Below are 24,104 nucleotides of genomic sequence, written 5' to 3'. Positions count from 1 at the left end.
CAAGCAACTTTAGTGGGTGATTAGTTTAGTCAAGCTAACACTGATGAGTGATAATTGTGGTAGCAGAATGTAGAATTACAGGAAATTTAAATTACAGAATATAAATAGCAAAATCTTAAAGAGCAAGAAATGTAAATTGACAGAATCTTAAATGACAAAAAATGTAAATTGCATTAAATGTAAAAGGGATTGGGTGCAGGGAATTTAAAGCAAGCAGTAAGCAGAACTTAGAACAATTGCAGAAGATTAAATTGCAGGAAGAATAAAGGGTGTGGGTGCTGGGAATTATATCAGAACTCAAAGATTTAAAATTAAACTAAAGAGCTCTCAGATTATGAAATTCAGAAACAGATCAATTCAATATCAAAACAGAAATGTAGAGGTGTTGAAGAAGCAAAACAGCAAAAACTTAGATCATTCATGAAAATCCAAAAGAGGAATCAACAATTTCAATGGAACAGTAAACCTTACAACAGCAAGCTTAGTAAGCCTTTGAGGAAAAGTGTATATTATGTAACAGCAAACAATAACTGAGTTATCATTGTCTGCATAAAAACTCCATGAACCAAGTTCTACTATATGCCTAATAAGGATATGTATGCTTTTCTTTTTCATTTCATTTCCTCTTAATTTTGATGCTTTCTTGGGGACAAGCAAGATTTAAGTTTGGTGTTGTGATGACAAGTCATCATATACCCATTTTTCAAGCTAATTTCACTTGTTTCACTAGTTTTTATGCACTTTCTTGCACTATAAGTAAGCAATTTAGAGTGGAATTGCATGTTTTTTTTGAATCAATCAACCACCCTTTAATTGATGCTAAATCATGAGATTCAAGCTAAATTTAATTGATTTTTGAATGATTTATGAACCGTGTGAATTTAGTGATACCTTGATTGGTTGTTTTGATTATTTGTAGGTGAAGAAAAGAAGAAAAAAAGAAAGTGTGGCTTAAGAAGTGTGGCCCAAGGAAGAAAAGAGTGTGCCGCATGGAAGGAGGAAGCACACTGCTCTTCCCAAGAGCACAATGCTCTCTAAGGGAGCACAACAATGAACCAAGCATGCAAAACTTGGTTGCCCTGCCCCCTTAAGAACGGAGCACAATTCTAAGCCAAGAGACAAGGAAGAGCAAAAACATTGCTCTGCCCTCCTTGGAGAGCATTATCGGGCTCTCACCAAAATAAATCAAAGGAAATTGTTCTCCAAGTGCCACCCATGGGTTTCGAACCCAAGCTCAAAAGGGAAGGAAGTGGCGCTCAAATGAAAGAAAAACAAGCCAAAATTGGCTTGTTTTCAACCACCAAGGATCGAACACTACACCTTGAGGAAGCATGGAACTAGGCACTACTTTGGTGCCAAGGAAACCAAGAAAAAAAGGCAACAATTCCCTCCACCAAGTTTCGAACCAAGGACCCCTTGGAAGCCTCATTGCGATGCCCACAAGGAGAGCAGAGCAACACTCCTTGGTGCATGGCACGCACACACGCATCATGGCACAGCCAGGGGGATTTGAGCGCGCACATTGACTCGGCCAGCACGAACTTGGAGCGCGCAAGACCCACACAAGCCACTGCTCCGCTCTCCACAAGAGCAAGGCAATTTCCTGATGCCTCTCCAAGCCTTGGCGCAACATGGATCCCCACACAAAGCTTCACTGCTCTGCTCTCCACAAGAGCAGAGCAGCCTCCTGGGAGCAATATGGGCTGAAATTCACTTAAAAATCCAAGTTAATTCAATTCTTCACCCATCTTTCAAGCCCACTCAAAATTCTTAGATCGAAAATAGAAAGTGTATAAATAGGTGTTAGTTAGAATTAGAAGGGAGCTTACTTTCATTTTTAATTTTCATCCTTAGTCAACTTGACAGCTCACTTTCCATTTTTCTGCTTTAGAACTTCTGATCTTCAATTTTTATTTTTGGACTGCAATTAGCTTGAGAATTGGAGGAGAGAATTCAGTTCTTCTTCCTCTGATCTTTTTGTTTTCTTTACTGGGTTTTGTTTGAGTCTTGAATGTGAAGAATTGAGGAACTTATGTCTCAATCTCCATTTAAGATTTCCTTGATTTTCCTACTGCATAATTGAGTTAAATTCCATTTCCTTTACTGCTGCAATCTTTAATTTTTCTTTAATTGCTTTGTGAACTTGGATATAGGAAGGCAATTGAGATCTAGAATCTGCTATCTAGTCTCTGGAGTCCTGAGATCTGATTTTCTTTTTGGTTCTTCTGCTGAACCACTACTGCAATCAAATTTTCATTTTCTATTTGAGCTCTAGTTAATTTCAGTTCACCTCTTGATTTGTTAATTGCTGCAATTTACTTCTCCTGCTTAAATTCTGAATTCCCAGTCCCTCAATCCCTTTTTCATTCAAGCAATTTATATTTCTTGCACTTTAAGTTACCGCAATTTACATTTCTTGCACTTTAAGTTTCAGTCATCTAATTTCTTGTTCATTAAGATTCAGTACCTTTACTTTCAATTCTCTTTAATTTATGCAAATCATCCCTCTCCCTTTACATTTTCTGCAATTTACCTTCTGTCTGCTGCAAATCACTCAATCAATCTTTGTTTGATTGACTAAATCAACCACTAAACTAAAATTGCTCAATCCTTCAATCCCTATGGGATCGACCTCACTCATGTGAGTTATTATTACTTGATGCGACCCGGTACACTTGCCGGTGAGTTTTGTGTTGGATCGTTTTCCACACATCAAGTTTTTGTTAATTGGTGCACGAAATTGTGATCACTACTTTTCACAACTCAAATAATTCCCGGTAATGAATCCAAAAACTTGGTGCTCAATACCATGGTATAAACATAATTTCACAACTTCGCACAACTAACCAGCAAGTGCACTGGGTCGTCCAAGTAATAAACCTTACGCGAGTAAGGGTCGATCCCACGGAGATTGTTGATATGAAGCAAGCTATGGTCACCTTGTAAATCTTAGTCAGGCAGATTCAAATGGTTATGGATGATATATGAATAAAGCATAAAGTAAAGATAGAGGTACTTATGTAATTCATTGGTGAGAACTTCAGATAAGCGAATGAAAATGCTTTGTCCCTTCCGTCTCTCTGCTTTCCTAGTGTCTTCATCCAATCCTTCTTACTCCTTTCCATGGCAAGCTGTATGTTGGGCATCACCGTTGTCAGTGGCTACAATCCCGTCCTCTCAGTGAAAATGTTCAACGCACCCTGTCACAGCACGGCTAATCATCTGTCGGTTCTCAATCAGGTTGGAATAGAATCCATTGATTCTTTTGCGTCTGTCACTAACGCCCAGCCTTCAGGAGTTTGAAGCTCGTCACAGTCATTCAATCATTGAATCTTACTCAGAATACCACAGACAAGGTTTAGACCTTCCGGATTCTCTTGAATGCCGCCATCAATTCTAGCTTATACCACGAAGATTCCGATTAAGGGATCCAAGAGATAAACATTCAAGCCTTGTTTGCTTGTAGAACGGGAGTGGTTGTCAGGCACGCGTTCATAAGTGAGAATGATGATGAGCATCACATAATCATCACATTCATCAAGTTCTTGAGTGCGAATGAATATCTTGGAATAAGAACAAGCTGAATTGAATGGAAGAACAATAGTAATTGCATTAATACTCGAGGTACAACAGAGCTCCACACCTTAATCTATGGTGTGTAGAAACTCCACCGTTGAAAATACATAAGAACAAGGTCTAGGCATGGCCGAATGGCCAGCCTCCCAATACATGATCAAAAGACTCCAAATGATCAAGGATCAAAAGATTCAAAGATCTAAAGATGAAAATACAATAGTAAAAGGTCCTATTTGTAGAGAACTAGTAGCCTAGGGTTTACAGAAATGAGTAAATGACATAAAAATCCGCTTCCGGGCCCACTTGGTGTGTGCTTGGGCTGAGCATTGAAGCATTTTCGTGTAGAGACTTTTCTTGGAGTTAAACGCCAGCTTTTGTGCCAGTTTGGGCGTTTAACTCCCATTCTTGTGCCAGTTCCGGCGTTTAACGCTGGGCATTCTTGAGCTGATTTGGAACGCCGATTTGGGCCATCAAATCCCGGGCAAAGTATGGACTATTATACATTGCTGGAAAGCCCAGGATGTCTAATTTCCAACGCCGTTGAGAGCGCGCAAATTGGGCTTTTGTAGCTCCAAAAAATCAACTTCGAGTACAGGGAGGTCAGAATCCAACAGCATCTGCAGTCCTTTTCAGTCTCTGAATCAGATTTTTGCTCAAATCCCTCAATTTCTGCCAGAAAATATCTGAAATCACAGAAAAACACACAAACTCATAGTAAAGTCCAGAAAAGTGAATTTTAACTAAAAACTAATAAAATATACTAAAAACTAACTAAAACATACTAAAAACATACTAAAAACAATGCCAAAAAGCGTACAAATTATCCGCTCATCACAACACCAAACTTAAATTGTTGCTTGTCCTCAAGCAACTGAAAATCAAATAAGATAAAGAGAAGAGAATATGCAATGAATTCCAAAAACATCTATGAAGATCAGTATTAATAAGATGGGCGGGGCTTTTAGCTTTTTGCCTCTGAACAGTTTTGGCATCTCACTCTATCCTTTGAAATTCAGAATGATTGGCTTCTATAGGAACTCAGAATCCAGAGAGTGTTATTGATTCTCCTAGTTAAGTATGATGATTCTTGAACACAGCTACTTTATGAGTCTTGGCCGTGGCCCAAAGCACTCTGTCTTCCAGTATTACCACCGGATACATACATGCCACAGACACATAATTGGGTGAACCTTTTCAGATTGTGACTCAGCTTTGCTAGAGTCCCCAATTAGAGGTGTCCAGGGTTCTTAAGCACACTCTTTTTGCCTTGGATCACAACTTTATTTCTTTCTTTTTCTTTCTTTTTCTCTTTCTCCTTTTTTTTTCTCGTTTTTTTTTTGTATTCACTGCTTTTCTTGCTTCAAGAATCATTTTTATGATTTTTCAGATCCTCAGTAACATGTCTCCTTTTTCATCATTCTTTCAAGAGCCAACCATTCATGAACAACAAATTCAAAAGACATATGCACTGTTTAAGCATACATTCAGAAAACAAAAGTATTGCCACCACATCAAAATAATTAATCTGTTATAAAATTTAAAATTCATGCAATTCTTCTCTTTTTTAATTAAGAACATTTTTCATTTAAGAAAGGTGATGGATTCATAGGACATTCATAACTTTAAGGCATAGACACTAAGACACTAATGATCATAAGACACAAACATGGATAAACATAAGCATAAAATTCGAAAAACAAGAAAATAAAGAACAAGGAAATTAAAGAACGGGTCCACCTTAGTGATGGCGGCTTGTTCTTCCTCTTGAAGATCTTATGGAGTGCTTGAGCTCCTCAATGTCTCTTCCTTGTCCTTGTTGCTCCTCTCTCATGATTCTTTGATCTTATCTAATTTCATGGAGGAGGATGGAATGTTCTTGGTGCTCCACCCTTAGTTGTCCCATGTTGGAACTCAATTCTCCTAGGGAGGTGTTGATTTGCTCCCAATAGTTTTGTGGAGGAAAGTGAATCCCTTGAGGCATCTCAGGGATTTCATGATGAGTGGGATCTCTTGTTTGCTCCATCATTTTCTTAGTGATGGGCTTGTCCTCATCAATGGGGATGTCTCCCTCTATGTCAACTCCAACTGAATAACTGAGGTGACAAATGAGATGAGGAAAGGCTAACCTTGCCAAGGTAGAGGACTTGTCCGCCACCTTATAAAGTTCTTGGGCTATAACCTCATGAACTTCTACTTCTTCTCTAATCATGATGCTATGAATCATGATGGCCCGGTCTAGAGTAACTTCAGACCGGTTGCTAGTGGGAATGATTGAGTGTTGGATAAACTCCAACCATCCCCTAGCTACGGGCTTGAGGTCATGCCTTCTCAATTGAACCGGCTTCCCTCTTGAATCTCTCTTCCATTGAGCACCCTCTTCACAGATGTCTATGAGGACTTGGTCCAACCTTTGATCAAAGTTGACCCTTCTAGTGTAAGGGTGTTCATCTCCTTGCATCATGGGCAAGTTGAATGCCAACCTTACATTTTTCGGACTAAAATCTAAGTATTTCCCCCGAACCATTGTAAGCCAATTCTTTGGGTCCGGGTTCACACTTTGATCATGGTTCTTTGGTGATCCATGCATTGGCATAGAACTCTTGAACCATTAAGATTCCGACTTGTTGAATAGGGTTGGTAAGAACTTCCCAACCTCTTCTTCGAATCTCATGTCGGATCTCCGGATATTCACTCTTTCTGAGTTTGAAAGGGACCTCGGGGATCACCTTCTTCAAGGCCACAACTTCATAGAAGTGGTCTTGATGCACCCTTGAGATGAATCTCTCCATCTCCCATGACTCGAAGGTGAAAGCTTTTGCCTTCCCTTTCCTCTTTCTAGAGGTTTCTCCGGCCTTGAATGCCATAAATGGTTATGGAAAAACAAAAAGCAATCCTTTTAACACACCAAAATTAAAAGGTTTGCTCGTCCTCGAGCAAAAGAAGAAAGAAGAGAGTAGAAGAAGAAGAAATAAAGGAGATGGAGGTGGCTTTGTGGTTCGGCCAAAGGGGGAGAAGTAGTGTTTAGGTTGTGTGAAAATGAAGCAGTAAAGATGGGTTTATATATGGGTGGAGAGAGGGGTAGGGTTCGGCTATGGGAGGGTGGGTTTGGGAGGGAAAGTGGTTTGAATTTGAATGGTGAGGTAGGTGAGGTTTTATGAAGGATGGATGTGAGTGGTGAAGAGAAAGATGGGATTTGATAGGTGAAGGGTTTTTGGGGAAGAGGTGTTGAGGTGATTGGTAAATGGGTGAAGAAGAGAGAGAGTGGTGGGGTAGGTGGGGATCCTGTGTGGTCCCCAGATCCTGAGGTGTCAAGGAAAAGTCATTCCTGCACCAATTGGCGAGCAAAATTGCTCTTTGTGCCAATTCTGGCGTTAAACGCCGGGCTGGTGCCCATTTTTGGCGTTTAACGCCAGCTTCTTGCCCTTTCCTGGCGTTTAACGCCAGTCTGGTGCCCCTTTCTGGCGTTAAACGCCCAGAATGGTGCCAGACTGGGCGTTAAAAGCCCATTTGCTGCCCCTTACTGGCGTTTAAACGCCAACAGGTTCTTCCTCCAGGGTGTGCTGTTTTTCTTTCTATTTTTCATTCTGTTTTTGCTTTTTTAATTGATTTTGTGACTTCTCATGATCATCAACCTACAGAAAACATAGAATAACAAAGGAAAATAGATAAAATATAACATTGGGTTGCCTCCCAACAAGCGCTTCTTTAATGTCAGTAGCTTGACCGAGGGCTCTCATGGAGCCTCACAGATACTCAGAGCATTGTTGGATCCTCCCAACACCAAACTTAGAGTTTGAATGTGGGGGTTCAACACCAAACTTAGAATTTGGTTATGGCCTCCTAACACCAAACTTAGAGTTTGACTGTGGGGGCTCTGTTTGACTCTGTTTTGAGAGAAGCTCTTCATGCTTCCTTTCCATGGTGACAGAGGGATATCCTTGAGCCTTAAACACAAAGGATTCTTCATTCACTTGAATGATCAATTCTCCTCTGTCCACATCAATCACAGCCTTTGCTGTGGCTAGGAAGGGTCTGCCAAGGATGATGGATTCATCCATGCACTTCCCAGTCTCTAGGACTATGAAATCAGCAGGGATGTAATGGTCTTCAATCTTTACCAGAACATCCTCTACAAGTCCATAAGCTTGTCTTGAATTGTCTGCCATCTCTAGTGAGATTCTTGCAGCTTGTACCTCAAAGATCCCTAACTTCTCCATTATAGAGAGAGGCATGAGGTTTACACTTGACCCTAGGTCACAAAGAGCCTTCTTAAAGGTCATGGTGCCTATGGTACAAGGTATTGAAAACTTTCCAGGATCCTGTCTCTTTTGAGGTAATTTCTGCCTAGACAAGTCATCCAGTTCTTTGGTGAGCAAAGGAGGTTCGTTCTCCCAAGTCTCATTACCAAATAACTTGTCATTTAGCTTCATGATTGCTCCAAGGTATTTAGCAACTTGCTCTTCAGTGACATACTCATCCTCTTCAGAGGAAGAATACTCATCAGAGCTCATGAATGGCAGAAGTAAATCTAATGGAATCTCTATGGTCTCAGTGTGAGCCTCAGATTCCTATGGTTCCTCATTAGGGAACTCATTGGAGGCCAGTGGACATCCATTGAGGTCTTCCTCAGTGGCGTTCACTGCCTCTCCTTCCTCTCCAAATTCGGCCATGTTGATGGCCTTGCACTCTCCTTTTGGATTTTCTTCTGTATTGCTTGGAAGAGTACTAGGAGGGAGTTCAGTAATTTTCTTGCTCAGCTGACCCACTTGTGCCTCCAAGTTTCTAATGGAGGACCTTATTTCAGTCATGAAACTTTGAGTGGTTTTGATTAGATCAGAGACCATGGTTGCTAAGTCAGAGTGGTTCTGCTTAGAATTCTCTGTCTGTTGCTGAGAAGATGATGGAAAAGGCTTGCCATTGCTAAACCTGTTTCTTCCACTATTATTGTTATTGAAACCTTGTTAAGGTCTCTGTTGATCCTTCCATGAGAGATTTGGATGATTTCTCCATGAAGAATTATAGGTGTTTCCATAGGGTTCTCCCATGTAATTCACCTCTTCCATTGAAGGATTCTCAGGATCATAAGCTTCTTCTTCAAATGAAGCATCCTTAGTACTGCCTGGTGCATTTTGCATTCCAGACAGACTTTGAGAAATCAAATTGACTTGCTGAGTCAATATTTTGTTCTGAGCCAATATGGCATTCAGAGTATCAATCTCAAGAACTCCTTTCTTCTGATTTGTCCCATTGTTCACAGGATTCCTTTCAGAAGTGTACATGAATTGGTTATTTGCAACCATTTCAATTAGTTCTTGAGCTTCTGTAGGCGTCTTCTTCAGATGAAGAGATCCTCCAGCAGAGCTATCCAATGACATCTTGGATAGTTCAGAGAGACCATCATAGAAAATACCTATGATGCTCCATTCAGAAAGCATGTCAGAGGGACACTTTCTGATTAATTGTTTGTATCTTTTCCAAGCTTCATAGAGGGATTCTCCTTTCTTCTGTCTGAAGGTTTGGACTTCCACTCTAAGCTTACTCAATTTTTGAGGTGGAAAGAACTTTGCCAAGAAGGCATTGACTAGCTTTTCCCAAGAGTTCAGGCTTTCTTTAGGTTGTGAGTCCAACCATATCCTAGCTCTGTCTCTTACAGCAAAAGGGAATAGCATAAGTCTGTAGACCTCAGGGTCAAACCCATTAGTCTTGATAGTGTCACAGATTTGCAAGAATTCAGCTAAAAACTGATGATGATCTTCCAATGGAAGTCCATGGAACTTGTAATTCTGTTGCATTAGAGAAACTAATTGAGGCTTAAGCTCAAAGTTGTTTGCTCCAATGGCAGGGATAGAGATGCTTCTCCCATAGAAGTCGGGAGTAGGTGCAGTAAAGTCACCCAGCACCTTCCTTGCATTGTTGGCATTGTTGTTATTTTCGGCTGCCATGGGTTCTTCTTCTTTGAAGATTTCTGTTAGGTCCTCTACAGAGAGTTGTGCCTTAGCTTCTCTTAGCTTTCGCTTCAAGGTCCTTTCAGGTTCAGGGTCAGCCTCAACAAGAATGCTTTTGTCTTTGCTCCTGCTCATATGAAAGAGAAGAGAACAAGAAAATATGGAATCCTCTATGTCACAGTATAGAGATTCCTTGAGGTGTCAGAGGAAAAGAAAAATAGAAGGAAGAAGTAGAAGAATTCGAACTTACCAAGAGAGATGGAGTTCGAATTGTTCCTTGAGGAATAGTGTTAGTCCATAAATAGAAGGATGTGAGATCTGAGATCTAATTTTCTTTTTGGTTCTTCTGCTGAACCACTACTGCAATCAAATTTTCATTTTCTATTTGAGCTCTAGTTAATTTCAATTCACCTCTTGATTTGTTAATTGCTGCAATTTACTTCTCCTGCTTAAATTCTGAATTCCCAGTCCCTCAATCCCTTTTTCATTCAAGCAATTTATATTTCTTGCACTTTAAGTTACCGCAATTTACATTTCTTGCACTTTAAGTTTCAGTCATCTAATTTCTTGTTCATTAAGATTCAGTACCTTTACTTTCAATTCTCTTTAGTTTATGCAAATCATCCCTCTCCCTTTACATTTTCTGCAATTTACCTTTTGTCTGCTGCAAATCACTCAATCAATCTTTGTTTGCTTGACTAAATCAACCACTAAACTAAAATTGCTCAATCCTTCAATTCCTGTGGGATCGACCTCACTCATGTGAGTTATTATTACTTGATGCGACCCGGTACACTTGCCGGTGAGTTTTGTGTTGGATCGTTTTCCACACATCAAGTTTTTGTTAATTGGTGCACGAAATTGTGATCACTACTTTTCACAACTCAAATAATTCCCGGTAATGAATCCAAAAACTTGGTGCTCAATACCATGGTATAAACATAATTTCATAACTTCGCACAACTAACCAGCAAGTGCACTGGGTCGTCCAAGTAATAAACCTTACGCGAGTAAGGGTCGATCCCACGGAGATTGTTGGTATGAAGCAGGCTATGGTCACCTTGTAAATCTTAGTCAGGCAGATTCAAATGGTTATGGATGATATATGAATAAAGCATAAAGTAAAGATAGAGATACTTATGTAATTCATTGGTGAGAACTTCAGATAAGCGAATGGAGATGCTTTGTCCCTTCCGTCGCTCTGCTTTCCTACTGTCTTCATCCAATCCTTCTTACTCTTTTCCATGGCAAGCTGTATGTTGGGCATCACCGTTGTCAGTGGCTACAATCCCGTCCTCTCAGTGAAAATGTTCAACGCACCCTGTCACGGCACGGCTAATCATCTGTCGGTTCTCAATCAGGTTGGAATAGAATCCATTGATTCTTTTACGTCTGTCACTAACGCCCAGCCTTCAGGAGTTTGAAGCTCGTCACAGTCATTCAATCATTGAATCCTACTCAGAATACCACAGACAAGGTTTAGACCTTCCGGATTCTCTTGAATGCCGCCATCAATTCTAGCTTATACCACGAAGATTCCGATTAAGGGATCCAAGAGATAAACATTCAAGCCTTGTTTGCTTGTAGAACGGAAGTGGTTGTCAGGCACGCGTTCATAAGTGAGAATGATGATGAGCATCACATAATCATCACATTCATCAAGTTCTTGAGTGCGAATGAATATCTTGGAATAAGAACAAGCTGAATTGAATAAAAGAACAATAGTAATTGCATTAATACTCGAGGTACAGCAGAGCTGCACACCTTAATCTATGGTATGTAGAAACTCCACCGTTGAAAATACATAAGAACAAGGTCTAGGCATGGCCGAATGGCCAGCCTCCCAATACATGATCAAAAGACTCCAAATGATCAAGGATCAAAAGATTCAAAGATCTAAAGATGAAAATACAATAGTAAAAGGTCCTATTTGTAGAGAACTAGTAGCCTAGGGTTTACAGAAATGAGTAAATGACATAAAAATCCATTTCCAGGCCCACTTGGTGTGTGCTTGGGCTGAGCATTGAAGCATTTACGTGTAGAGACTTTTCGTGGAGTTAAACGCCAGCTTTTGTGCCAGTTTGGGCGTTTAACTCCCATTCTTGTGCCAGTTCCGGCGTTTAACGCCGGGAATTCTTGAGCTGATTTAGAACGCCAGTTTGGGCCATCAAATCTTGGGCAAAGTATGGACTATTATACATTTCTGGAAAGCCCAGGATGTCTACTTTCCAACGCCATTGAGAGCGTGCCAATTGGGCTTCTGTAACTCCAGAAAATCCACTTCGAGTGCAGGGAGGTCAGAATCCAACAGTATCTGCAGTCCTTTTCAGTCTCTGAATCAGATTTTTGCTCAAGTCCTTTAATTTCAGCCAGAAAATACCTGAAATCACAGAAAAATACACAAACTCATAGTAAAGTCCAGAAAAGTGAATTTTAACTAAAAACTAATAAAAATAGACTAAAAACTAACTAAAACATACTAAAAACATACTAAAAACAATACCAAAAAGCGTACAAATTATCCGCTCATCATTAATCTAGATCTCCACTTCACTTAATCATTGTCAATCTATTTCAATCCCCGGCAACGGCGCCAAAAACTTGATGGAGTTTTTGCAAAAAACGAATTTCCAACACACATAACTCACCAGCAAGTGTACCAGGTCTCATCAAGTAGTAATAACTCACAAGAGTGAGGTCAATCCCACAGGGATTGATGGATCAAGCAACTTTAGTGAGTGATTAGTTTAGTCAAGCTAACATTGACGAGTGATAATTGTGGCAGCAGAATGTAGAATTACAGGAAATTTAAATTGCAGAATGTAAATAGCAGAATCTTAAAGAGCAAGAAATGTAAATTGACAGAATCTTAAATGACAAAAAATGTAAATTGCATTAAATGTAAAGGGGATTGGGTGTAGGGAATTTAAAGCAAGCAGTAAGCAGAACTTGGAACAATTGGAGAAGATTAAATTGCAGGAAGAATAAAGGGTGTGGATGCTGGGAATTAAATCAGAACTCAAAGATTTAAAATTAAACTAAAGAGCTCTCAGATTATGAAATTCAAAAACAGATCAATTCAATATCAAAACTGAAATGTAGAGGTGTTGAAGAAGCAAAACAGCAAAAACTTATATCATTCATGAAAATCCAAAAGAGGAATCAACAATTTCAATGGAACAGTAAAAACAGAAGAGCAGCCAAGAACTTAACTCAATTGCAAAATAAAATTGAAGATCTCAGGGAATCAAAGAGACTAGAAAACAAGTGTAGATCTCAAGCCCTTCCTTGATTCAACAGCAGACAGATTGAAGAAGAAATGAAGATGAAAGCAGTAAGAGGAAGTTGATTCAAATTGCAATTTACTGAAATTATGCAGCAAGGCAAACAAAGAGAAATCTCAAAGGGAGAATGAAACAGAATTCCTTCAATTCTCCACCCAAGATTCAAAATAAAGAAAAGAAAACTAAAAGAGAGAGCTCTCTAATCCTAATGCTCCCTAATGGAGCTAGCCTTCCCCCCTTTCTGAAAATGACACAGATGCCTTTTTATAGGCTGAAAAATGAAAAAATGATATTCTAAACAAATTACAATTAAAAATAAATTCCTAAGCTAATTATTTCTTATGCCTTTAATTCATGTTAATTGGGCTTTGCTTGATTTGGGTTTGAAGAAGAAGTGAATTTAAATGGAATTTTGATTGAATTTTGGCCCATGGTGCAGCTCCCAGTAGAGTGCTCTGCTCTTGTGGAGAGCGGAGCATTGAAGCCTTGGTGTGGGGTGTCTTGCGCACTCCAAGTCCTCTTGGTCCGTGTTATGTTGCGCGCCTCATGCTCCCTGGCCGTGTCATGCTCATGTGTGTTACACCAAGGAGTAGTGCTCTGCTCTCCTTGTGAGCGGAGCATTGGTGCTTCCAAGGGGTCCCAAGTTCAAACCCTTGTGAAAGCATTTGGGGAAAAAATTTTCCTTGAATTTTTATGAAGAGAGCACGACATTGCTCTCACCAAGAGAGCAGAGCAGAATAATGATGTAGAGCGCTACTTTGCTTTGGAGTGAGGCTCCTGCTTCGAACCTTGGTGGTTGCACTTTGGTATATTTTTGCTTGTTTTTGGTCCTTAAAGATGCCTTTCACTCGTGCTTAAATTTCATGCCAAATATGAATTTCCATATATCGTTGGAAAGCTCTAAATGTCAGCTTTTTAACGCAACTGAAAGCACATCAATCGGACATCTGTAGCTCAAGTTATAGCCCTTTGAAGAAGGCATGGTCATGCTGTGAGAGCCCAGATTTTAACTTAGCGAAAATTTGCTTCCAACCTCACTTTGTTTTCACGATAATGCTCTGCTCTTGGAAAGAGCGGAGCAGTGTGCACTGATTGCCTATTCTTCTTAAATTTGGTCATGGGCCACGCTTTTAAAAGTGTGGCCTAAGGCTCCAAAGTGTGCTCCAACTTCAAAGTGTGCCCCAAAGCTCTTTTTTCTCCTTTTTAGCTTATTTTGTGCTTCTTTGCTTCTTTTTCTTCTTATTTCCTACAAGATTTATAAAATTAAAAGATCAAGGAAATATTCTAATTAAGCACAAAAGAATGCAATATTTAAGCACTAATCATCAATTTCTTGTGTGAAAAAGTATAGAAAAACATGACATCGTGACATGTCATTACAACACCAAACTTAAACCTTGCTTGTCCCCAAGCAAGAAAAGAATCATGCAATAAAGATTGACAATCCAAGGTAAGAAGAATAGCAACTCAATGCTCATGGTAAGCTAGTTTTCTATGCATGCTACAATCACAAAAGAAATGTAAATGGTTGATGCTTCTATCTAGCTTATTTTATGAAATCTTTTTCTTATAATTCTTCCTTGAAACAAGCTTTTGATTTTTTTTTATTAGCTTCTCCTTTTGGGTGCTTTGCCCCATGAGTTAATAACAAAGCTACGACTTCTAAATGCTTTGTTTTCAAGTATTACCACTTGATACATAAGCACCACAAGCATTTAATTAGAGGACTTCATTAAGCTCATTTGTTTCTTTTCTTAACTCTCTAATCATTGATGCTCTCAGAGCCTTGAGCTTTGAGGGAGTGCTTTTGCACTTGAGCCTAGCCTTGACTTCTAAGTGTTTTATTTTCAAGCATTTGGCTTGATACATAAACACCACAAGCACTTAACAAATAAATTGTCATTGGTACTCAGAGCCTTCAACTTTCCCATTCTTTCCCTTTTTCTTTTCTTGCCCTTTTTTGCATTTACTTTTTTTTTTCAAGGTTTTTATGATTTCAAAAGATTTCACAAAATATTCTAGATGAAAACTTCAATTAAATAAAATCTAATGCAATTGAGCAACAATTAATCATACTAGCTTTCCCCAATAGTTGTATGCACATGCTAAAGTCTTTTTTAATTCCTTGTTTGTTTATGATCATGATGATTTACTGCTTTTGAACTCACAGAATTCAAGTTGGTAGTTATAATGTCACAGCACCATGTTTCAATCAAAATTCAAGCTATGCTTAGTCATACCACACATGCGTACAGAGAATATAAAGACAATCATGCAATTTAAAGTGCTGGAAACAAAGGAGAGGAAAAGGAACTTTACAACCTTGTAGTCCATCTTCTCTATTGTTGTCATTTTCCTCTTATTCTTCCCTTTCCCTTGCCAAACTCAGAATGCTTGCTCATCCTCAAGCAACAATTAGAACAATGGCTATGGGGCTAAGATGGATCATGAATGTCTTACAGAATGAAATGTTAGTAGCACATGTGTTTTAAGCAAGCAAAATGAAAGATAACAATCAAGGCACTAGAGACAAAGATGTTTTGATTGCAAACATAAGAAGGTGAGCACAATACATTGCATAAAAGATAAATGGCACACCAAACTTAGTGTGACACTTTCACTTGAAATTAATGCAAGTATCTAGTAAGCATTGGAACCAAATTTTGTTGCATAGCAACACCAAACTTAGAATGCAACCATATATCAATTTATTTGAACTAAAACTAAACAAAAGAAACTGTTGTTTGTTAAATACAATCACCAAATGAAGAGTCTGTCATGAATAAGAATGTCTTGGTGATGTATTAACAAAAACAGTTAATAAGCAAACTAAATGAAAGCATTTAAAAACAGAAAAATGACTAAAGCAAGTAGAATGAGAAAGTGTCAAATTAAAAGAGAAAAATAAAACTGCAGAGGCATTATGATTATGCAGACAAGTAGTGTTGCTTGAATGATTTGCATAGAAAATAAGTGGCACACCAAACTTAGAATCTTGGTGTGTTACTTTCATTTTTGATTTGATGCAATCATCCAAAAATATTGAAACTAATTTGTTGCAAGGCAACACCAAACTTAGAATGTAATCATATGCCAATTTATTGAAATTTAAACAAAGCATGGAGAAGAAATGTACCTACTGTCTACCTGTTCTTCACTTTCTTCCTCTTCTTCCAGTTTGTTAAGAGAAATGACCTCAAAGGGGAAGAAGATTCAGCTAGTGTCCCTTGTCTTGGCCTCTTCTCAGCAAGCTTCCTTTTGCAAATAGCTTGATTGATCTTGCTTGCTGGATCAGGGACAGTATTGGTGCTCTTGCTAGTTGCCTTCACTCATTTGGATTCAAAACTTGGTTGCTGTGTGATTATTGGAGTTTTGTATTCATCCAGCGCCTTTTGAATTGGTGATTCCATGAACTCTTCCTCACTTGAGTGTAAATTTTCTGGAATGACTTCCTCACTTTCTTGCTCCTCCACTCCTTTCTTTGCACCCAACATTTGACTTAATAGCTTTTTCATTGAGGAGGTTTGTTGATCTTCCTAACATTTCTTCATCTCATCTTCATATTTTTCAATCACAGATTCAATTGTTGAGAGTTGTTGGGTCAGGAAAGTTTGTGAGAGTTGTGAGTCTTCATGTTCCCTTGTCATCTCAAGTGCAGTTTCATTTTCAACCACTTCATTCTTCATTGAAAGTTCACTTGATATAGTAGCCTCCTCATCTTGCTCTTCCACTTTCTCCCTTGCACTTAACATTTGGTTTACCATCACTTCTATGTTTTTGAATGAATTCTCTTGCTCATTCCAGGATATATGTGCCTCCCTCTCATATTTTTCAAACATCGTCTCAAGCTTTGAGAGGCTTTGGTTCATAGAAGTTTGTGTGGGTGGTGAGTTTTGACAAGGGCTTTCTGTTGAAGCATGGTCAAGTGATGATATCTTTGGATGAATATCATATGGAGCATTAGAATTCCCTTCCTAGCCACCATTAGAATCATGACTAGCATCATTTTGTGGTGGAGGAAAATATCCCATATGGTTTTCTTGCTCATCTTGTGTTTCTGAAGCAGATCTCCGTGGATTGGAGTGCTTAGAATTTGTATTTTCTTGGTGATATTCCCAGCCACCATTAGAGATTGGTGATGGTGGGTGATATCCCATAAAATTTTGTTTGACCATAAGATGAGTTGAACTCCATTTGTATTTTGTAAAATGCAACATCAATGAAAATTAAAATTCATGTCACAGAGAAAGAATTTCTTAGTGAGGCAAAAACACAAACACCTTGGTTTTAACTTAGAACAGAGAACAAAAACAAAAAAAAATGCTTGATCTAAACTTCTCACCCACTTAATCATCGTTGATCTAATCAATCCCCGGCAATGGCGCCAAAAAACTTGATGGTGTTTTTACGGAAAACAAATTTCCAATACACAAATCTAACCGGCAAGTGTACCGGGTCGCATCAAGTAGTAATAACCCACTAAAGTTGCTTGATCCATCAATCCCTGTGGGATCGACCTCACTCTTGTGAGTTATTACTACTTGATGCGACTCGGTATACTTGCCGGTTAGATTTGTGTGTTGGAAATTCGTTTTCTGTAAAAACACCATCAGTAGCCATTGACAACGGTGATGCCCTACATACAGCTTGCCATAGAAAGGAGTGACAAAGATTGAAAGAAGACAGTAGAAAAACAGAGATCCAACAGGGACAAGCATCTCCAGACACTTATCTGAAATTCCTACTAATGAATTTAGTATCTCTTTATATTTAATTTAGTATATCTTTATATTTAATTCCAGACACTTTTCTATCCTTTATTATTTAATTTAGTATCTCTTTATATTTTCCGAAAACCATTATCAATTTGAATCCACCTGACTGAGATTTACAAGGTGACCATAGCTTGCTTCATACCAACAATCTCTGTGGGATCGACCCTTACTCACGTAAGGTTTATTACTTGGACGACCCAGTACACTTGCTGGTTAGTTGTGCGGAGTTGTGACTAAGTGTAATTCACATGTGGGAGCTACCAAGTCATTGGAGCCATTGTTGATGATCACAATTTCGTCCACCATTTAAGCTAATCAAGGATTCAAATTAAGGACATTATTGTTTTCTGCTTAGAGTTAGTAATGAGCTAAAGTAAAGAACAAATGGGTAAAATAGGCTCAAATTGGTTTGCAAAGGATAATGGAAGGGCAAGGCCGTATGGGTATGTAAGCTCAGTGAAATAAGGCCTCAATCATATAAGTGCATGCATACATCAAACAGTGAAAATATAGAATTAAGCAAGATAGAGATTACAATTTTATAGAGAATAACACACAAAAAAAATATATTGGTTGATAAAATGCAACCAATCAAATAGGCTCAAAATCTCACTGGTTTTGTGTGTTTGAGCTCTAAACTATGTTCTAAAATAATATTTCTTCATACAAATTTTTCAAAAAGTTTTGTTCAAATTAGTGAAATACTATAAAAAGTTTTCTTGAAAAAGAAAATATTACTTCAACCAAGTATGGTAATATATGCACAAAATAAAACAGACATGCAATCAAACATGCAAATGCAACAATGAAAAACAAAAATTGGTGTTGAGAAGGGACTAACTAACCCGTGGAGATCGGTATCGACCTCCCCACACTCAAGGATTGCACCGTCCTCGGTGCATGCAAAGCTGTGCAGGTGGGCGGGTGTTGTGGTTCCTCAGCTGGTGCTCTTGTCGTTCCGCTCTTCGCCGGTGGCTTGTTAAAGGCTTTCACTTTACCCTTTTTTGGTAGCCATCCTGAAAAAGGGAGAAAGGAAAGGGACATGAAGCCAAAGGGATAGAGCAAGGGAGAGAGCAGTACGAGTAATAATCATGCCAAAATAAGGAAGAATGTCGTTAACACATGGTTGCGATTCCATGAAATTAGGACATCAATAGAAACAGGGCATGATAAATTGAGGCAATTAAATGCAAGATGTTTATTGGCATGCTAGCAAAGGCATGAGTGGCGTAAATCAAGCATTAAAAGCCTTAATGTATTATTAGTCGTGAGAAACTAACAATAATGTTTGTATTGATGTTTATATTTAATTAATAAAATAGTAAAGGGAATTTGTGAAAAGCAAGCATTGAATAGTAGAATAGAATAATGTAGAAAAGTGCATGATGCCATACGGGCTTTTTCACAAACACATGGCATGCATGGTAAATAAGTTATTGAAAGTATTCAGTTGAACATGCAAGCAACCTTTTTAAAAAATTATATAATTGTAAAATAATTCTTTGAATAATCCACAAGTGAAATAAATAAATTTCTAACACCAATGAAGATAATGCAATGAATGAAACTATGCAAATAAATTAAATGGAAGTGAATAGGGATGAGGAGAAGAAAGTAAGAAAAGGAAGAAGAAAGAAGAAAAGAAATAAGAAGGGAACAAAAGATAAGATATTTGGCTGCTCTGGATAAGTTGTGCGGCGCAAGCGACGCGGACGCGTAAGGGACGCTGTCGCGCGACTTGCGCTTAATTAATCGACGCGGTCGCGTCGGTCACGCGGACGCGTGACGCATTTTGTGCTACTGGCGCGAGGGCAGCCTCGCGTTCGCACAACTCTCTGTTCAAAATTCATTATTGCCAAATTCTAGGGTGACGCGGTCGCGTGGTCGACGCGATCGCGTCAGTGGCCATTATAGGGATCTGACGCGAACGCATCAGCCATGCGTCCGCATGGTAAGGCTTGTGCTTCTAGCACGAGTCCAGCCACGATCCAGCTCAACTTTCGGCCATAAACCCTTTTTACGTCGATTTACAGGGCACGCGTTGCGTGGGTGACGCGGACGCGTGGCAGGCATTTTTCCCACATGACGCGGACGCGTCAGTGACGCGATCGCGTGGGATGATTTGTTGCCAAAGGCACGCCTCCAGCCACGCTCTCGCGTGACTCTCTGTTCACTTTTCGTTTCTCCCTAAAGCACCTGCGACGCGGACACGTCAGCAACGCTATCGCGTCGCGTGCAAAATTTTTTTTTTTAATGCAGTATGCAGAATGCAATGCTTAATATGAATGCTATGCAAGTATGCATGATTCCAGGTTCAATCAAAACTCAAAAACAAACAAAACAGACTAGAATTAAAACTGAAAAGGGAACGATCATACCATGGTGGGTTGTCTCCCACCTAGCACTTTTTGTTAAAGTCCTTAAGTTGGACATTTGGCGAGCTCCTTGTCATGGCGGCTTGTGCTTGAACTCATCCTAAAACTTCCACCAATGCTTGATCCTCATATATTCCCGGATCCCAAATCATGTTTCTACACCCGTCTTCAAGTTGATCATCATTGTTCCAGCCGGGTGGCTCAGCTTTAGAATTCTCACTGAAGCGTCCAAACAACTTCCTAGACCCATTCAATTGAGCTCTACACCAACCTTTGCATTTAAACTTTGAGCTTCCAACCATAATGAACTTTGCAGGACAATTCTTACCACTGACCATCTTTCTCTTACTCTTAATGCCAAAAAGAGCTCTAAGTTGACCATCCGTCTCGAGTAGCCCGTATTCAAGTGGAATTAGAAAGCTAAGGGATATTAATTTTACCCACTTGAATGTTGTGAAGGATGATGGCAACGTAGGGGGAGGGGTTTCTAATGAACTTGCAAGCTCCACTCCCTTGTGCTCTTCTCTGACAACTTCCACCTCTTTGTAAGCTTCTTCAATTTCAACCTCTTTCTCTTGGTGGCTTTCTTCCAATTCAATCTCTTCTTTATTGTTTACCAAGGGCATGGGAGGTTGTGCTTCTTCTTCTTTAAACTCCATATCAAGTCCAATGGGAGAGGATTCAAATGTAGATAAGAATTCATTAATAATTGAATCCATCTCTTGATCATCCCCTTCAAAGTCTTCAACCATGAGATGCCTTGGAGATTGTACACCCTCCTCAACATCAGTTTCGAACATCTTTGAAGGAGGCTCTATAACTTGACTTTCCCATGGAGGTTCAGCATCTCCTAAGTCTTTAATCACTGCCTCCTCTTCCTCTTCAATAATTTTGGCTTCCTCCACTTGTTCCAGTACAAATTCATGCTCCTTACTGTCCACCGGAGTTTCTAATGTCTCCTTCATACTACGTTCTTCATTAGATTGTCCACATGAAGCCATGGGGTTCCTTGAGAGTCCGAACGTCGGGAAGCTAATTGATTTATTGCTTGATTCAATTGATGAAGGGTTGCGTGAAATTGATCCACTATTTCCTTGAAACAATCCGTTGATTCTTGTTGCACTCGGCTATCATAAGTAGGATCATAGTGCTCTTGGATTGATGGATATGGAGATGGTGTATATTGAGGTGGTGGTTCTTGGGAGTAATTGGGGTGGAATTGGGGTGGTTCTATATATGGTTCATACGGTTCATAGGGTGGTTGGTATGGTGGATTTGGGTTAGGGTCATATGGAGGTGAATGGCGGAAAGGGGCTTGTGATGGTGGTCCAAAGTCATGTTGAGGATATTTATCATTTTGGTATGCATTGTAGAATGGTCTTCGTCCATGATATCTTGGAAGGTGTTATTGCCTAAAGGGTTGATCAGATCCTCTTGGCTCCGTCCATCTTTGATTGCTTTGACCTTGATGCATATTCCTGTTATAGCTTTCTCTTCCTGCAACATAGTTGTAACCAGACTCATAGCCAAAGGGGTGAGAGTTCATAGTAGTGAGAGAAAATAAAAACAAAAACTAACAAAAAGAAAATATTTTGAAAAAGATATATTTTGTTTTTTGAAAAATTTTAAATCTGAAATTTTTTTTTGAAAAATATTTACAATAACCAATAATAAGGCACACGTTTGCAATTCCCCGGCAACGGCGCCATTTTGAAGAACTGAAGATTGATGGTTTAGAAGTTATAGTAAACTCTCGTTGTAAGTATAGTTACTAAACCAAGCAATCAACCTTTCTTACAAATGTTTTGGTTGTCACAAGTAACAGACCCCTGAATAAATTGATAACCGAAGTATTTAAACCTCGGGTCGTCTTCTCAAGGAATTGCAAGGAGGTGTTCTTATTATTGGTTATGAGTTTTGTAAATTAGGGGTTTTGGAGTTTGGGCAATGGGCACAGATATAAAGGAAAACAAATTAATAATTATAAAATCTCTTGGCAAGGTATGAGAACTGGAAGTCCTATCCCAGTTATCCTTATCAATTGTGAAGAGAATTGGCTTTTTCTCCCACTTTGTTAACCTCTAACTATAAAGGTAAGTTAAGTGATGAATTATTTTTGATTCCTCAGGTCCTAGTCTTTCCTTAGGAAAGGCTAGAGTTATTGGAACTCGAATTAATTCTTGAAAAATTCCAATTTTCAATCAACAATGAGTTTAATAATTCAAGTGTCTCCAATGACTCAACCAAGGCCAAAAGGGAAAAATCTAAATTATTTATGTAAATAAAAGACAGCAATCATAAATCTGAAATACCTCAAAATCATGAATTAATAAAGATATCAAATGTAACATGGGCAGTTATAGCCAAATAAAGAAGTTAAGTTGAACATAGAAATCCATAAACTAAATTGAGAAAATAAATAAAAAGGAACATTGAACCTGTGATTGAAGAAGATGAAATCCTAATTTCTAAAAATCCTAATCCTAATCCTAATCCTAAGAGAGAGGAGAGAACCTCTCTCTCTAAAAACTACATCTAAAATTATGAATTATGAGCTGATGAATGCCTCCTGAGTCTTTGCATGTTTCCTGACTTTAATCTACGTATCTAGGCCTAAAACTGGGTTGAAATGCGGCACAGAATCTCTGCCAGCGACTTTTGTAATTCTGCAGATCGCTTACGTCACGCGTCCGCGTCGTCCACGCGATCGCGTCACTCAGCATTTTTCGTATCACGCGTGTGCGTTGTCCACGCATTCGTGTCATTCGTGCAGCTTCCAATCCGCGCAGTCGCGTCAGGCATGCGATCGCGTCACTCTGATTTCTTCCATTTCGCGCGGTCGCGTGAGCCATGCGACCGCGTGACTTCTCGCTGGTTATTTCCTCAATTCCTTGTGTTCCTTCCATTTTTGCACGCTTCCTCTTTATTCTCTGAGCCATTTCTGCCCTATGAAGCCTGAAACACTTAACACACAGATCAAGGCATCAAATGGTAATAGGAGAGGATTAAGATTAGCTAAATTAAGACCAAAGAAGCATGTTTTCAATCATAGAACTAAACTAGGAAGGAGTTGTAAAATCATGTAGATCCTATGAATAAGTGGGTGAAAAGCTTGATAAAACCACTCAATTAAACACAATATAAACCATAAAATAGTGGTTTATCATTGACCTTGGGGATGTTGATAGTAGTAGGCTTGCACATTTTGGTTGGGCTGAGCTTGAGGAGCTTGGTTCCACCTTTGGTTTGAGTTATCCCTCCATCCTTGGCTCTGATTTCCTCTATGTTGGTGGGATCCTTGATTGTAATTGGGCCTTTGTGGGTAAGGGTTGGCTATCGCCAATGTAGTATCCTCTTGAAGTTGAGGGCACTCATCAGTGTAATGGGTATTACAAGCACAAACACCACATATTCTTGGTGGTCCTTTGATCCTTGAAGGTTGAAGTGGAGCGGTTATCAAAGCTTGAGGGATTTGTTGCCCTTGGGTGATTTGTCTCAACAAAATTGTCATCTCACCGAGGGTCTTAGTCAAAATAGCATCTCGGAAGGAGAAACTTCACTCATAGCTTTTGGTTATGGACTTTTTTCCCTTGAGTGTTGAGTTGAGTCCCCTAAGTCTGAGATAACTTCCCATGCTTCCGCAGCGGTCTTATTTTTGGTGAGGGATCCTCCGCTTGCGGCATCTAGGAGAAGCTTGTCTTGGTGGTGCATCCCTTGACAAAAATAGCTGATAAGTACCAACTCGTCAATACGGTGGTGAGGGCAAGCCTCCAGTAACTTCTTGAATCTCTCCCATTACTCATATAAAGTCTCCCCATCTCGTTGTACAATGCAAGAGATGTCTCTTCACAGCTTGTCTATTTTCTGAGGAGGGTAGAACTTTTCCAAAAATTCCTTATGCAATAAGTCCCAATTGGATCACACTTCTCCCAGTTGAGTATAAAACCACTCCTTTGCTTTTCCTTCCAAAGAGAAAGGGAAAGCGAAGACCAACACTACTGCTTCATCTGCCCCATGTCTTCTCGCAGTGGCACATGCAACTTGAAAATCCTTTAGATGCTTCAAAGAATCTTCCCCGTGCAGTCCATTGTATTTAGAGAGCAAGTTTACCATGCCAGACGTGATCTCAAAATTCAAATCCAAAGCCGG

The 24,104-nt window shown here is 39.3% G+C and overlaps 1 non-coding gene across 1 annotated transcript; it reads left to right on the top strand.

The window, feature by feature from the left end:
• Window positions 1–23,703: 23,703 nt before the first annotated feature.
• Window positions 23,704–23,810, top strand: LOC130937007 (small nucleolar RNA R71). Its single transcript, XR_009068246.1, has one exon. It is a non-coding gene; the product is annotated as a small nucleolar RNA R71 (small nucleolar RNA).
• Window positions 23,811–24,104: the final 294 nt, after the last annotated feature.

This window comes from Arachis stenosperma, chromosome 6 (genome assembly GCF_014773155.1).
Source record: "Arachis stenosperma cultivar V10309 chromosome 6, arast.V10309.gnm1.PFL2, whole genome shotgun sequence".
Lineage (NCBI taxonomy): Eukaryota > Viridiplantae > Streptophyta > Magnoliopsida > Fabales > Fabaceae > Arachis > Arachis stenosperma.
The sequence above is the reverse complement of the archived record's forward strand: the minus strand, read 5'-3'. Positions and strand labels throughout refer to the sequence as shown.